The following is a 15,014-nucleotide window of genomic DNA, read 5'->3' on the forward strand; positions in this document are numbered from 1 at the left end:
TGATCAGGGTCCGATCATGATAGATCATAGCACCTTGTTTCCCTTCAATGGTGCCATGTGTAACGACTGCTAAGATAGTACGTTCCAACTGGGTGTCGTCAGCTACAAGGTTCCAAGTTAGACCAAATGCTCCATGCACATCCACGATCGGCGATCTGATTTTGATCGGGGGATGATTTTGCCCTGCATAATCGTGCAAACAAAGCGGAATTCGTAGGAACCGGACGAAAATTATTACATTTCAAAAACTTTTCATATAAACCAGATGAAATACATTACAATTTTCATACAAACCAGAGTAAAACCTACTCTAAACATATTCTGAATGACCGTCGGCATCCGTCCCCCATGTTCGGCCGTGAGTGGCGGCAGGTGGACGGATGCGTAATGCCGGAGTAGGTTCCTTGGCAACTGCATGTCATTAACGTGGGCGGTGCACGGACGAACGGCCGGCCGTGGTGTCTTTTCAACATGGATCAGTCACATGCAACGGGAAGCAGCGCTCACTCGGCCATTGCGTTGCTTCAATGCTAGCGCCAGTGAGAGGTCGCCTCCGCTCTGGCCGGGCATTAATGCGGTACTGACACTCTGGGGCGGCACTGACTGTTTCAGGCGGGAAGCGCGCACCGACAAGGGAGGGGGTTTGGGTGGGCCAGGGCTGTCAGACACGGGCGTGGTGGTGGTATTGATTTTGTACCATTTTAGACGTAGTACTGGTACTACCTCTGTCCTGGTTTATTGGTCCCCATTGTATTTCGTGTCAAATTTTGACTATAGATTGAACTAACAAAATGTTCATGCATGTTCAAAATTATATCATTGAAAACTATGTTCAAATACGAATCCAACGATATAATTTTTGTTGACATGCATTAACATTTTGTTAGCTAAATCTGTGGTCAAAATTTTGCACAAACTACAAATGTGACCTGCAAACCATGACAGAGGTAGTAGTTTGCAAAACTACTCAATTATTGCACTCAGTTTCCTAAAAAAATTGTGGTAAAAACATTAATTGCAATGCATGCATGCATGAACAACAAAGAAACTACTATATGCATGCAACGATTTAATGCACATTGTGATCTCAACATGTGATGGGGAGCGCTAAATTTGAATTTGAAATTACAAAATGGAAAAACAAAACAAATAAACTGGAAGAGAGGGAGTATAACGTAGGATGTGTCCCATACGAAACAGGTCCCCTGGTTTGTCACCGCGAAGATGTGGTTAAAAAGGAGCACAGCGTCTTCGTACTCGTACGGCAACAAATCGGCCGCAGACAGCATGGTCCACCTTTGACCGCCATGTGCAGGGTTCGTGAAAGCAATCGCGATGTCGAACACCGCGATGAGAGTCTAATTTTGGTTGGCGCACGACCTTATCGGGGCTTCCGGGATTGCTATCTTCTTCAATCTCACCATGGCTCCATTGTACCAACTCAGGTGATGGCCCATTGCATGGCCGATCCCAATGTTGGATAAAGGTTCTACGGGAACGGTGTCACTGTTGTAGATGTTGTGCAAATTGATGTTGGTACCCGCCCATACATATGAAAGCCAATCTCCATTGGCACCAAGCCTAACCGGTGAAACAGTGGGCAGCAGGGGAATTATGAAATGGACACGGAAGTAGTCACTAGAATGCATTTATTATGTGATCCGAGTGCCCCTCAACATCGGCATCTCAAGGGGCGTCAACTTGCAACTATGGCCATGCCGCACTGGAGAGACCCCCCCCCGAAACATCCTCGTCCTCGAGGACGCATGGCAGACATACTAGCACGACCTTCTCCCACGCATATTTACGCACCCTCTTAAAATATTTGGTGCAAGTACCACTGAGTCTTGCGGATGTGAGGAAATCGGAGCGACTTATGATTTCTCCCAAAGGATCATCGTCCAAGGTCTCCCAACCTCGACGAGGAGGAGAAGCACCGCCGCCTTGCGAATCCATGGCAATGGCGACGAACCGCCTTGTCCCTTGGTGAGCTAGTTTACACGAGAGGAGATGGTAACTGCAGGGCTTCGTCCCTTCAGAAAGGATGTTCTGCGGGCATGCACTAGTGCAGTTTTTATTTGAGATTAGGGAGCTGGCGAGCGGTTCGTTGTACGGCACGTTCACGTCCATCCACTAGCCCGGAATTAAAGCATGCACAGCAATTACAATGCCTGGATCAGTTTGTTTTTCGGGCGCATGGACCAACGCGGACTAGCGGACCTCGTCCCCTTTTTTGAGCACGACTTTGACAACTATGTGCATGACATGCGTGCATGCAAATCTTGCATGACCAAACAGTGTGAGGCGGAGTGGTAGGTTGTCGAACTACATCCTGCATGTTCTAGCCATGTCATCTTCATTGGTGTACTATGCATTGTTCGGCACGAACATTCCTTGGAGGTCGTGCTGCAGCTGGCCTACTACGTACTCCACAGCCCGCTTCCTTCTCCTTCCTCTTCCACCCCCTAGGCACGTCCATGGTAAGAGACTGGTCAACCCTAATATAGTAGTATTGCTAGCACAAAAGATGCATGCATGACCACTAAATTTCCTTTCTCTTATCTCTATGAAATAAATGTGGTGCGAGACTCAAAGCCCTTTAAGTCTGAGTATAATGGAAATCTATTTTTTAGATGAGCCCTATAAACCAGAATGGAGGGAGTATTAGAATTATGTTTTTTAACAAACAAAAGGCGCTCGCCAAGCTTTCATTCATTCATCTTAAAAGCAGTTTACATTGAGGAGTAGTACTAAGTACATAACCTAAGCTAGACCACACTACTCGTCATCGAAGATGGGTAGGCGGCCGCATGCTGCAACTCCAGCTCCTCCTCCAGTTTGGCGAACGTCTTGTTGATCCCCCACCCCCACTGGTGGTGGAAGCGGCGGTTGGCCTCCACCTCGACCTCCGACTGGATGGACTCGAGGATGGTCTGCTGTTCCGCCGCCCCCGCATCGTCGTCCTCCTCTGGCTCTACCTCTCCTGCGTAGTCGTCGTCCTCCTCCGGCTCGGCTTCGCCCATGTCGTTGTCCTCCTGTTCCAGCTCCGCGTCGCCCTTGTCGTCATTCTCCTCCTCCAGCTCCGCGTGCTGCTCCGCCTCCACCGCCTCCTCCTCCAGCTCCGCTTGCTGCTCCGCCTCCTCCTCCGGCTCCGGCTAGTCCAGATTCCGGAGGCATGGCGGTTGTGATCCGGGCTTCGCGCTGCCTCCAGATGTCCAGAAGCAGATCAAAGCACCACTTCGGCGAGGGCATGGCATAATCGTTACCTTCGTTCGGTCCATGGCTATCGGGCGACGACGACCGGAGAAGAGGCGGCGGGAGGGGAATGAATGCGGCTACTATTTGGGTTCGCCGTCTGTCTTAAATAAATGTGCTCCATCACGTGTACCCGCGCGTGCACAAATTGTACACATACGGGTCTGTTTAGGGGGCGTCACGTAACTAGTATGTGTGAGAGATTCTGAGAGACAGAGTGTGTGTGCGCGCCTCTACTCTTCGGACATGTGCTCCACCTTTTGCATCGGGATATAAGTATAAGAAGTTTGCTAACTACTAAAATAAAGTCACTTGCTTCTCGTGATTTACGTGGCCATATTAATGTGGTTGTGTAAAAAAAGTCACTTGTTTTTCGTGATTTGTGTTATATAACTATAAGAAGTTTGCTAACTACTAAAATAAAGTGGAATTTGTCCGTGTTATATAAGTAAATTAAGGTGAATGATCATCATACGGCTAGGGTTGGATGAAGGGTGGTAGGAACAAATGCTCCACCTAGAGCATGTGTGTGTGAAATGGAGTCTTAGAGTGTGTGTGTGTGTGTGTGTGTGTGTGTGTGTGTGTGTGTGTGTGTGTGTGTGTGTGTGTGTGTGAAACTTAGTATTCGGTAGGGAAAGTAAGTAAGGGTGTGTGGCTTCATTGTAGAGAGGTGATGTGTATGGCAGAGGCCTCCAACAAGGGGGCTATAAGAGAGAAGAGGGTAAAGAGGGAAGAGAAGGCGTTTGCGCATGAGAGGAGTGGACATCGAGATAACGTGTTTGTTCGAGAGACATCAAGGAAGACTTCTATCGATGGTGCATGTAGGCGGGAATTAAACGAAGGGATAGTCTTATTGGTTTCTGGAATAGAGCGAAAGAGTGGGAGAGGGGTGATGTCCCACACATATAGGGGATCAATCGTAGTCCTTTCAATTAGTAAGAGTGTCGAACCCAACAAGGAGCAGAAGGAAATGACAAGCGGTTTTCAGTAAGGTATATTCTGCGGGCACTGAAACTATTGGTAGCGGATAGTTTTGTGATAGGATAATTCGTAAAGGGTAACAAGTAACTGTTGGGAAACGTAGCATGCAATTTCAAAAAAATTCCTAAGCTCACGCAAGATCTATCTAGGATATGCATAGCAATGATAGGGGCAGAGTGTGTCCACGTACCCTCGTAGACCAAAAGCAGAAGCGTTTGACAACGTGGTCGATGTAGTCGAACTTCTTCTCGTTCTAACCGAACAATTACCGAACGTATGACACCTCCGAGTTCTACGCACATTAAGCTCAACGACGTCCCTCGAACTCTTGATCCAGCAAAGTGTCGAGGGAGAGTTTCGTCAGCACAACGGCATGGTGACGGTGATGGTGAAGTGATCGGCGCAAGGCTTCGCCTAAGCACTACGACAATATGACCGGAGGCGTAAACTGTGGAAGGGGGCGCCGCACACGGCTAGGAATCAATGTTGTGTGTTCTAGCGGTGCCCCACCCCCACATATATATAGGTGGGAGAGGGAGAGGGGCAGCAAGGGGTGCCCCAAGTAGGAGTAATCTTACTTGGGCGCCTCCTACAAGTCGGCCTCCCCCTTCCATAAGTGTCGGAGGGGGAAGGAAAGAGAGGGGGAGGCTGAATCCTCCCCTTTCCTTCTCCCTTCCCTCCTTTACTTTCCCCCTTATTTTGGCCTATAGGGGGCGCACCAGCCCCTTAGGGGCTGGTCTGTCCAACTCTTGGCCCATTTATAGCTTGCCGGGGATTGCCCGGAACCCCTTCCGATGACCCGATACGTACCCGGTACCCCAAGAACACTTCTGGTGCCCGAATACTATCGTCCTACATATGAATCTTCACCTCCCGTCCATTTAGAGACTCCTCGTCATGTCAGGGATCTCAACCGGGACTCCGAACAACATTCGGTCACCAAATCACATAACTCATATAATACAAAATCGTCATCGAACGTCAAGCTTGCGGACCCTATGGGTTCGAGAACTATGTTGACATGACCGAGACACCTCTCCGGTCAATAACCAACAGCGGAACTTGGATGCTCATATTGGTTCCAACATATTCTACGAAGATCTTTATCGGTCAAACCGTAATGACAACATACGTTATTCCCTTTGTCATCGGTATGTTACTTGCCCGAGATTCGATCGTCGGTAACTTCATACCTGGTTCAATCTCGTTACAGGAAAGTCTCTATACTTGTTCTGTAATGCATCATCCCACAACTAACTCATTAGTCACATTTATTTCAAGGCTTATTATGATGTGCATTACCGAGAGGGCCCAGAGATACCTCTCCGATACTCGGAGTGACAAATCCTAATCTCGATCTATGCCAACCCAACAAACACCTTTGGAGATACCTGTAGAGCATCTTAATAATCACCCAGCTACATTGTGACGTTTCATAGCACACAAGTTATTCCTTCAGTATTCAGGAGTTGCATAATCTCATAGTCAGAGGAATATGTATATGACATGAAGAAAGCAATAGCAATAAAACTTATCGATCATTATGCTAAGCTAACAGATGGGTCTAGTCCAGCACATCATTCTCCTAATGATGTGATCCTGTTCATCAAATGACAACACATGGCTATGGTTAGGAAACTTAACCATCTTTGATCAACGAGCTAGTCTAGTAGAGGCTTACTAGGGACACAGTGTTTTGTCTATGTATCCACACATGTATCAAGTTTCCGGTTAATAAAATTCTAGCATGAATAATAAACATTTATCATGATATAAGGAAATATAAATAAGAAATTTATTATTGCCTCTAGTGCATATTTCCTTCAGTCTCCCACTTGCACTAGAGTCAATAATCTGGATTACATTGTAATGATTCTATCACCCATGGAGTCTTGGTGCTGATCATGTTTTGCTCGTGGAAGGGGCTTAGTCAACGGGTCTGCCACATTCAGATCCATATGTATTTTGCAAATCTCTATGTCTTCCTCCTTGACTTGATCACGGATGGGGGCGAAGCGTCTCTTGATGTGTCTGGTTCTTTTGTGAAATCTGGATTCCTTCGCCAAGGCAATTGCTCCAGTATTGTCACAAAAGATCTTCATTGGACCCGATGCAGTAGGTATTACACCTAGATCGGATATGAACTCCTTCATCCAGACTCCTTCAATCGCTGCTTCCGCAGCAGCTATGTACTCCGCTTCACACGTAGATCCCGCCACGACGCTTTGCTTGGAACTGCACCAACTGACAGCTCCACCATTCAATATAAATACGTATCTGGTTTGTGACTTAGAGTCATCCAATTAGTGTTAAAGCTAGCATCGACGTAACCATTTACGATGAGCTCTTTGTCACCTCCATCAACGAGAAACATATCCTTAGTCCTTTACAAGTACTTTAGGATGTTCTCAACCGTTGTCCAGTGATCCACTCCTGGATTAGTTTGGTACCTCCCTGCTAGACTTATAGCAATGCACACATCAAGTCTGGTACGCAACATTGCATACATGATAGAACCTATGGCTGAGGCATAGGGAATGACTTTCATTTTCTCTCTATCTTCTGTGGTGGTCGGGCATTGAGTCTGACTCAACTTCACACCTTGTAACATAGGCAAGAACCCTTTCTTTGACTGATCCATTTTGAACTTCTTCAAAACTTTACCAAGGTATGTGCTTTGTGAAAGTCCAATTAAGCGTCTTGATCTATCTCTATAGATCTTGATGCCTAATATATAAGCAGCTTCACCGAGGTCTTCCATTGAAAAACTCTTATTCAACTATCCTTTTATGCTATCCTGAAATTCTATATCATTTCCAATCAACAATATGTCATCCACATATAATATTAGAAATGCTACAGAGCTCGCACTCACTTTCTTGTAAATACAGGCTTCTCTGAAAGTCTATATAAAACCATATGCTTTGATCACATTATCAAAGCGTATATTCCAACTCCGAAATGCCTGCACCAGTCCATAAATGGATCGCTGGAGCTTGCACACTTTGTTAGCACCTTTAGGATCGACAAAACCTTCTGGTTGCATCATATACAACTCTTCTTCAAGAAATCCATTAAGGAATGCAGTTTTGACGTCCATTTGCCAGATTCCATAATCATAAAATGCGGCAATTGCTAACATGATTCGGACAGACTTAAGCATCGCTATGGGTGAGAAAGTCTCATCGTAGTCAACTCCTTGAACTTGTCGAAAATCTTTCGCAACAAGTCGAGCTTTGTAGACAGTAACATTACCATCAGCGTCAATCTTCTTCTTGAAGATCCATTTATTCTCTATGGCTTGTTGATCATCGGGCAAGTCAACCAAAGTACATACTTTGTTCTCATACATGGATCCCATCTCAGATTTCATGGCCTCAAGCCATTTTGCGGAATCTGGGCTCATCATCGCTTCCTCATAGTTCATAGGTTCGTCATGGTCTAGTAACATGACTTCCAGAATAGGATTACCGTACCACTCTGGTGCGGAACATACTCTCGTTAACCTACGAGGTTTGGTAGTAATTTGATCTGAAGTTTCATGATCATTATCATGAGCTTCCTCTCTAGTTGGTGTAGGCATCACGGGAATGGTTTCTTGTGATGAGCTACTTTCCAATTCAAGAGAAGGTACAATTACCTCATCAAGTTCTACTTTCCTCCCACTCACTTCTCTCGAGAGAAACTCCTTCTCTAGAAAGGATCCATTCTTGGCAACAAAAATCTTGCCTTCGGATCTGTGATAGAAGGTGTACCCAACAGTTTCTTTTGGGTATCCTATGAAGAGACACATCTTCGATTTGGGTTCGAGCTTATTAGGCTGAAGCTTTTTCACATAAGCATCGCAACCCCAAACTTTAAGAAACGACAGCTTAGGTTTCTTGCCAAACCACAGTTCATACGGTGTCGTCTCAACGGATTTAGATGGTGCCCTATTTAACGTGAATGCAGATGTCTCTAATGCATAACCCCAAAACGATGGTGGCAAATCGGTAAGAGACATCATAGATCGCACTGTATCCAATAAAGTACGGTTACGACATTACGACGTTCGGACACACCATTTACGCTGTGGTGTCCTAGGTGGCATGAGTTGTGAAACTATTCCACATTGTTTTAAATGAAGGCCAAACTCGTAACTCAAATATTCGCCTCCGCGATCAGATCGTAGAAACTTTATTTTCTTGTTACGATGATTCTCCGCTTCACTCTGAAATTCTTTCAACTTTTCAAATGTTTCAGACTTGTGTATCATTAAGTAGATATACCCGTATCTGCTCAAATCATCTGTGAAGGTTAGAAAATAATGATACCCGCCGCGAGCCTCAACACTCATCGGACCGCATACATCGGTATGTATTATTTCTAATAAGTCGGTGGCTCGCTACATTGTTCCGGAGAACGGAGTGTTAGTCATCTTTCCCATGAGGCATGGTTCGCAAGCATCAAATGATTCATAATCAAGTGATTCCAAAAGTCCATCCGCATGGAGTTTCTTCATGCGCTTTACACCAATATGACCTAAACAGCGGTGCCACAAATATGTTGCGCTATCATTATCAACTTTGCATCTTTTGGCATCAATATTATGAATATGTGTATCACCACGACCGAGATTCAACAAAAATAGACCACTCTTCGAGGGTGCATGACCATAAAAGATATTACTCATATAAATAGAACAACCATTATTCTCTGATTTAAATGAATAACCGTCTCACATCAAACAAGATCCAGATATAAAGTTCATGCTCAACACTGGCACCAAATAACAATTATTCAGGTCTAAAACTAATCCCGAAGGTAGATGTAGAGGTAGCGTGCCGACGGCAATCACATCGACCTTGGAACCATTCCCAACGTGCATCGTCACTTCATCCTTAGCCGATCTTCATTTAATCCGTAGCCCCTGTTTCGAGTTACAAATATGAGCAACCGACCCGGTATCAAATACCTAGGCACTACTACGAGGATTAGTAAGGTACACATCAATAACATGTATATCAAATATACCTTTGTTCACTTTGCCATCCTTCTTACCCGCCAAATACTTGGGGCAGTTCCACTTCCAGTGACCAGTCCCTTTGCAGTAGAAGCACTCAGTTTCAGGATTGGGTCCAAACTTGGGCTTCTTCCCGGGAGTGGCAACTTGCTTGCCATTCTTCTTGAAGTTCCCCTTCTTTCCCTTGCCCTTTTTCTTGAAACTAGTGGTCTTGTTAACCATCAACACTTGATGCTCTTTCTTGATTTCTACCTTCGCAGCTTTGACCATAGCGAAGAGCTCGGGAATCGTCTTTTCCATCCCTTGCATATTATAGTTCATCACGAAGCATTTGTAGCTTGGTGGCAGTGATTGAAGAACTCTGTCAATAACACTATCATCTGGAAGATTAACTCCCAGCTGAGTCAAGTGGTTATGATACCCAGACATTCTGAGTATGTGTTCACTGACAAAATTGTTCTCCTCCATCTTGCAGGACTAGAACTTGTTGGAGGCTCCATATCTCTCAGCTCGGGCATTTGCTTGCAATATTAACTTCAATTCCTGGAACATCTCATATGGTCCATGACGTTCAAAACATCTTTGAAGTCCCAATTCTAAGTCGTAGAGCATGGCACACTGGACTATAGAGTAGTCATCAGACCACATCTGCCAGACGTTCAAAGTGTCTACATTAGCGGGAGGGGGCTTGTCACCTAGCGGTGCATCAAGGACATAATTCTTCTATGCAGCAATGAGGATAATCCTCAAGTTACGGACCCAGTCCGTGTAGTTGCTACCATCATCTTTCAACTAGCTTTCTCTAGGAACGCATTAAAATTCAAGGGAACGGTAGCACGGGCCATTGATCTACAACATAGATATGCAAAAACTATCAGGACTAAGTTCATGATAAATTAAGTTCAATTAATCATATTACTTAAGAACTCCCACTTAGATAGACATCCCTCGAGTCATCTAAATGATCACGTGATCCATATCAACTAAACCATGTCCGATCATCACGTGAGATGGAGTAGTTTTCAATGGTGAACAACTCTATGTTGATCATATCTACTATATGATTCACATTCGATCTTTCGATCTCCCGTGTTCAGAGGCCATGTCTGTACATGCTAGGCTCGTCAAGTTTAACCCGAGTATTCCGCATCTGCAAAACTGTCTTGTACCCGTTGTATGTTAACGTAGAGCTTATCACACCCGGTCATCACGTGGTGTCTCGGCACGATGAACTGTCGCAATAGTGTATACTCAGGGAGAACACTTATACCTTGAAATTTTAGTGAGGGATCATCTTATAATGCTACCGCCGTACTAAGCAAAATAAGATGCATAAAAGATAAACATCATATGCAATCAAAATATGTGACATGATAGGGCCATCATCATCTTGTGCCTTTGATCTCCATCTCCAAAGCACCGCCATGATTTCCATCGTCACGGGCTTGACACCTTGATCTCCATCATAGCATCGTGGTTGTCTCGCCAACTATTGCTTCTACAACTATTGCTAGCGCATAGTGATAAAGTAAAGCAATTACATGGCGTTTGCATTTCATACAATAAAGTGACAACCATAAGGCTCGTGCCAGTTGCCGATAACTTTTACAAAACATGATCATCTCATACAATAACGTATATCACATCATGTCTTGACCATATCACATCACAACATGCCCTGCAAAAATAAGTTAGACGTCCTCTACTTTGTTGTTGCAAGTTTTACGTGGCTGCTATGGGCTTCTGGTAAGAAACGTTCTTACCTACGCATGACAGCAGTGATTTATCAAGTTTGCTATTTCAACCTTCAACAAGGACCGGCCGCAGTCAAATTCGATTCAACTAAAGTTGCAAAAACAGACACCCGCCAGCCACCTTTATGCAAAACTAGTTGCATGTCTGTCGGTGGAACCGGTCTCATGAACGTGGTCATGTAAGGTTGGTCTGGGCCGCTTCATCCAACAATACCGGCGAATCAAAATAAGACATTGGTGGTAAGCAGTATGATGATCACCGCCCACAACTCTTTGTGTTCTACTCGTGCATATCATCTACGCATAGACCTGGCTCGGATGCCACTGTTGGGAAACGTAGCATGCAATTTCAAAAAAATCCTACGCTCACGCAAGATCTATCTAGGAGATGCATAGCAACGAGAGGGGAAGAGTGTGTCCATGTACCCTCGTAGACCGTAAGCAAAAGCGTTTGACAACGCGGTTAATATAGTCGAACTTCTTCTTGTTCCAACCAATCAATTACCGAACGTACGGCACCTCCGAGTTCTGCACATGTTCAGCTCAATGACTTCCCTCGAACTCTTGATCTAGCAAAGTGTCGAGGGAGAGTTTGTCAGCACGACGGCGTGGTGACGGTGATGGTGAAGTGATCTGCGCAGGGCATCGCCTAAGCACTAGGACAATATCACCGGAGGTGTAAACTGTGGAAGGGGGCGCCGCACACGGCTAGGAATCAATGATGTGTGTTCTAGCGGTGCCCCCCCACCACATATATATATATATATATATATGTATATATGTGGGAGAGGGAGAGGGGCATCAAGGGGCGCCCCAAGTAGGAGTAATCCTACTTGGGCGCCTCCTACAAGTCGGCCTCCCCCTTCCATAAGTGTCGGAGGGGAAGGAAAGAGAGGGGGGAGCGGAAGGAAAGGGGGAGGCTGAATCCTCCCCTTTCCTTCTCCCTTCCCTCCCTTCCCCCTTATTTCGGCCAATAGGGGGCGCACCAGCCCCTTAGGGGCTGGTCTGTCCAACTCTTGGCCCATTAGGCCCATATAGCTTGCCGGGGGTTGCCTGGAACCCCTTCCGGTGACCCGATACATACCCGGTACCCCCAGAACACTTCCGGTGTCCGAATACTATCATCCTATATATGAATCGTTACCTCTCGACCATTTCGAGACTCCTCGTCATGTCTGTGATCTCATCCGGGACTCCGAACAACATTCGGTCACCAAATCACATAACTCATATAATACAAAATCATCATCGAACGTTAAGCGTGCGGACCCTACGGGTTCGAGAACTATGTAGACATGACTGAGACACCTCTCCGGTCAATAACCAACAGTACAACCTGGATGCTCATATTGGTTCCTACATATTCTATGAAGATCTTTATCGGTCAAATCGTAATGACAACATACGTTATTCCCTTTGTCATCGGTATGTTACTTGCCCGAGATTCGATCGTCGGTATCTTCATACCTGGTTCAATCTCGTTACCGGCAAGTCTCTTTACTCATTCCGTAATGCATCATCCCGCAACTAACTCATTAGTCACATTGCTTGCAAGGCTTATTATGATGTGCATTATCGAGAGGGCCCAGAGATACCTCTCCGATACTCGGAGTGACAAATCCTAATCTTGATCTATGCCAACCTGTCGGATTTCGGGTTCCGCAGACCCTTGAGAGGTTCGAACTCTGGGGTGCATGCGAAGAACTCATCCTCCCCGGTCTGCCCGCTCTCTAATCCCACGGCCTAGCTCGACGAACCGAATGGACAACGGACACAGCAGTTTACCCAGGGTTTTTTTGGACTATTTACTGTGTGGCAACAGCCCCACGGTCCTTTATTCATCACTCACAGTTCAAAGATAAAGTTAGAAATATTTACAAAGCAGCAAAACTTACCTAAGAGACATCTAGAGACTCACCTATATACAAACATATACACAAGCCTATGGAAGGCTCTGAATCTAGCCAAGAAGCTTTGGCTTGATGCTATCCTTAACCCTATGCACTAACAGGGAGATATCATGAATAAACAAACATCTCCAAGAGCTAAAAGAGGGCCTAGCCTACCTGAAAGTCTTCCCATTGCGTGTGATCCAAATGCACCAAGCAGCAGTGAGGAAAACCTCAAAAAAGAAAGGGTGCCCAAATCTAGTCTTGGCATGGAGCAAGCAGTCACCAATCTCTCCCTGATGTGACCAATCAATTTACAAATAGTTCCAAACTCGGATACTGAAATTACAAGTGAAGAACAGGTGGATCCTATCCTCATAGGTCCTGGCCGGGCACATGCCACAGAGATTATCCTCCTCATTGCTCCTCCAGTGGCGCCGAACCAGTAAATCCTTTGTGTTCAATCTATCAAAGAACAACAGCCAAGAAAAACATTTGATCCTCATTGTGCATTTACTCTTCCAAAGTCATTTGCATGGAGGAATGACTGGCAAGTGCGAATGCATGAGTGTGTAATAACTCTTTGCAGAGTACTCCCCCTTGTCCATCCAAGACCAAACATCATTTCCCATTGGATCACGTTGCAGGTCAGATATCCACCTATGCAGACAATCCAATTGGGCTACAGCAATTTGGGAAATGGGCAGGCTAAACAATGAAGGGACCTCAGTAGTTGAAAAGAACTCTGCCACAGAGAGCTTGTCATCAATAGCATAAGAGAACAACTGAGGTAGCCTATCACGAAGAGGACGTGCAGAGTCACCCACATACCAACCATCAGACCAGAACAACACTAAATCACCAGAGTTGACAGAAACAGTGGCTACTGCTCTATAAATCAACCAATCTGAACACATCTTTCCACCAGAAAGAACCACACAAAACTGTAGCTTGTGGCACAACACCATGATAATAAGAATCCCAAATCAGAGACACCCAAGGAATATCAGCTTTGTTAAAGAATTTATGGAGGTGCTTGATCAAAAGAGCCTGATTCTGAAGGTGGAGGTTAATCACTCCAAGACCACCATTTTGCTTAGGTCTACATACCATGTCCCATGCAGCAAGGGGTTGCCTAGGTGTATCAGAATTACCTCTCCAAAGGCATTGCCTCTCAATCCTTTCTAGCTGCTTGATAATACCCATAGGTATATCCAGAGAGCATAAAAAGTAGATGGGCATGGAAGATAGGACAGAAGTTAAAAGCTGAAGTCTGGAGCCTTGGTTTAACATAGCAGAACTAGCAGTCAGACGCCTTTCCAATTGATCAACCAGAGGCATAAGATCTTGAATTCTGGGCTTAGTTGTCCCCATTGGCAGACCCAGGTATGTAAAAGGGAGAGTACCAATGAAGCAACCAAAAACTAAAGCCAGCCTGGCTGCCTCATCATCACTAACATTGAGAGGGACCATCATAGATTTATGGAAATTAACCTTCAAACCAGTTGAGGCATGGGAGACATGCAACATATCCTTGACAGCAAGCAGTTGGCACTCATCGGCAGGCAGCAACAAAATTGTATCATCAGCATATTGGATGATAGGAAAATTGTGATCATTAGATGGTATAGGAAGATAAATGGACCCATCCTGCAGCATTTTATTAACCACAGATTGTAGCAAATCAGCTGCAAGAATAAAAAGTAAAGGAGTGAATGGATCTTCCTGCCTCACTCCTCTCTTGCATTGAAATTGTTTCCCAAGCACCCCATTAAGCAAGACAAAGGAAGATCCAGAAGACAAAATCTCCCTAACCCACCCAATCCAGTGATCATTAAAACCCTTGGCTTTCAAAATCTGCAAGATGGCCTCATGTTCAACAGTATCAAAGACTTTGGCAAAATCAAGCTTCAAGATGAGGATAGGCCTTTGAGAATGCTTGCACTGATGAATATACTCAAAAGCCCAAGCTAAGCAGTCATGAATAGATCTGGAACGCAGAAACACATACTGATTTTTATGAATGCACTTGAGGATCACCTTTTGCAGCCGATTTGCCAATAATTTTGTGAGGAACTTCAAACAAGTATTGGTCAAAGAGATGGGCCTAAAATCAGTGGGACTTTCTGGGTT

This window comes from Triticum aestivum, chromosome 2D (assembly GCF_018294505.1).
Source record: "Triticum aestivum cultivar Chinese Spring chromosome 2D, IWGSC CS RefSeq v2.1, whole genome shotgun sequence".
Classification (NCBI taxonomy): Eukaryota; Viridiplantae; Streptophyta; class Magnoliopsida; order Poales; family Poaceae; genus Triticum; species Triticum aestivum.